This window comes from Nannospalax galili, unplaced genomic scaffold (genome assembly GCF_000622305.1).
Source record: "Nannospalax galili isolate Female #2095 unplaced genomic scaffold, S.galili_v1.0 scaffold1423, whole genome shotgun sequence".
NCBI classification, from domain to species: Eukaryota; Metazoa; Chordata; class Mammalia; order Rodentia; family Spalacidae; genus Nannospalax; species Nannospalax galili.
Window position 1 is genome coordinate 594,765 of NW_008349231.1, and position 2,656 is coordinate 597,420.

Consider the following 2,656-nt stretch of genomic DNA (forward strand, 5'->3'; position numbering starts at 1 on the left):
TTCTCCAAACACATGTCCAATTAGAAGATGCTTATGTGTGTGTGTGTGTGTGTGTGAGAGAGAGAGAGAGAGAGAGAGAGAGAGAGATGCTTCTCTGCAGACAGGGTAAAGAAATGGTGAGGACATGGTGACCTTCTGTGGAGGCAAGCTCTTAGTACATGTTTACAATGTGTAGACCTAAGTCCCTGCAGAGCTGAGGAAGTCTGGGGAAAGTGTGGCTCCCCGGTATTAATGAGGAGTCTGAAGCCACCTCCAAGGAATTGACAAGAGTGACCTGGAGCCTAAAGTCACAGCACAGCAAGCAGCCCAAATGGGAGTAAAGGTGACCTCTTCCCACAACACTCCAAACAGCAGTGATTAGCACAAAACAGCTTGTTCAGATGGGTCAGCTGCCCACACAGGGCTGTGCCCCCTGAACCTTCCCCCTCTGCAAGAACATGAAAAAGCTCAGGCTTGGCCTGGCAGGCACTACCCGCTGCCGGAAGGTGGGTGCCTCAGGTGTGTGGACGGCAGCAGGAGCCACCCCCTGGAAAGTGTGGTGGAGTCCCAGGGATGAACCAGGGTCACAGGCTTCAGAGTCCACAGTTACCCCACCCACCATCAGTGCACCCCAGCAATCAGCTGGCCTCCTTCACTTGGGTGGGCCCCACCACTCAGAATTTGCTCTCCAGTTACCCTGGTGTGGCCCAATGACAGGATGTGTGATTGAGGGATATGCATGTGTGTGGCCAGGAACAAGAGGGAGTCAGGGAGGCTGGGGCAGCAGGCAGCAAGGGACTTCTTTTCGCAGTCACCTTCACCAGTCCCAGACCCACACCATCCACCCCATGGGTCACTGTCCTGTCAACCCCCTCCTGTGTCCCCTAGGTGAACACCATCCACTCTTGGCCTTAGGGCTCAACATCCCCAACCCCACACCCAGGCTGCACAGCTGCCACCTCCGCTCCACACTGACTTGGTGCACACAGACCATCTCTTATACTGTGTTTAGGTTCCCAGCCTCCCCTGCCCCAGGGCCCTGGCCTCCGGGCCAGCCTTCCCCAGCTGGCTCAGGAAGGCAGCTCAGCCTCTGCTCTCTGCTTAGTGAGCAAATGGACTCAGATGCGCAAGCCATGAGCATGGTGGGTAGGTATTGGTTTCTCTGCCCTCTGCTATCTTTAGGCCCCTGCCCTCTGCTCCCTGTTCTCCAGCCTTCACACTCCTCCTTCTCTCCCCCTTTCCACACCGTCCCCTCTTTACTTTTCCTCTTTCCTTTTGTCCTACATACACTCAAGTTCCAAAGTATGGGGTTTGGGCCCTTCAGGGATGAGTTTCTGATCTTACAGCTGTGAGTGGTAGAAAAGATGCTGGCCCACCCTCAAGGAACTTTGGAGCCTCTGGTGTTTCCTGGGAACACAGCTTGGCCCTCAACGATTTGGGAGCCTCTTGCTGTCTGGTCTCTGGTTTCTGGTACTAACATCCAACATAGTTCCCAAAGGACACATGGAACACAAGATGGCCCAAGGGATTCCTTGAGGTAGATTTCTGACCTATCGGAAGCTCAAAATTCATCCTTGGTCTTTTTTTTTTTTTTTTTTTTTTTTTTTTGCCCTCAACGATTTGGGAGCCTCTTGCTGTCTGGTCTCTGGTTTCTGGTACTAACATCCAACATAGTTCCCAAAGGACACATGGAACACAAGATGGCCCAAGGGATTCCTTGAGGTAGATTTCTGACCTATCGGAAGCTCAAAATTCATCCTTGGTCTTTTTTTTTTTTTTTTTTTTTTTTTTTTTTTTTTTTTTAAATGGAAATGCCTGGGACAGGCCATCCCCAGCGTCCTGTTGTATTTGCTCATCTATCTCCTTAAATAGGGGATTGTCCTGTTTAGGGGCTTTGGGGGAAAACCCCTGAAGGGAGGCCAGAATGGCTGTCACAACAGGGTAGAACAGCCCAGACCATGGACATCCCTCCCTGAATTCTCTATGCTGGGCCAAGAATAAAATGCAAGCCATTGTTCAGGATCCCAACAATAAGTATCTGTAAACCAGGGGGCAAGAGCTAGTACTTCATCTAAAACCTTAGTTAATCCTTTTCTGTTACCCTGATGTGCCTACTCCTGAGGAGAGGAACCAGTGCAGCAGCGCAGGGGCTGGCCGCAGCTGGATGACTATTCCCCATACCGGAGGTCACTCACCCTGCAAGATGTACCCAAAGGGACTCAGGAACTGTTCAAAGAGACAATCGGCGAAGACAGGAGCGGCATGCCAAACTGAAGATCGCGAACCAGAAGAAAAAACAGAACAAAATGAAAGCAGCAAGCAACCACGGGAAGAGCACCTAGAATGGGGGCATCAGGAGCCCAAGGTGTTTACAGCTCAGAGTGTTACAGCTCTGGTGGGGGGGGGGCCCCGGCCCCACGTTTGGGCACCAGGTGTGGTTGCCGGCTGTGGCTGCTCTCCTCTGGCTATGGCTGCTCTCCTGCTCTCTTAGTTCCTCTGATCAGTCGTCTTGTCCAGACCCCAGGGCTGGTGAGAGTCTGCGCCAGCTTCGCCGGATTCAGACGCAGGAGACCAGGTTCAGTGACACAGATATGCTTTATTGCAGGAAGGCACAAGCTTATATAGGAATAGTGGTCCAATCACAGCACAGCAAGTAGGATACCTTATTAGCATAACA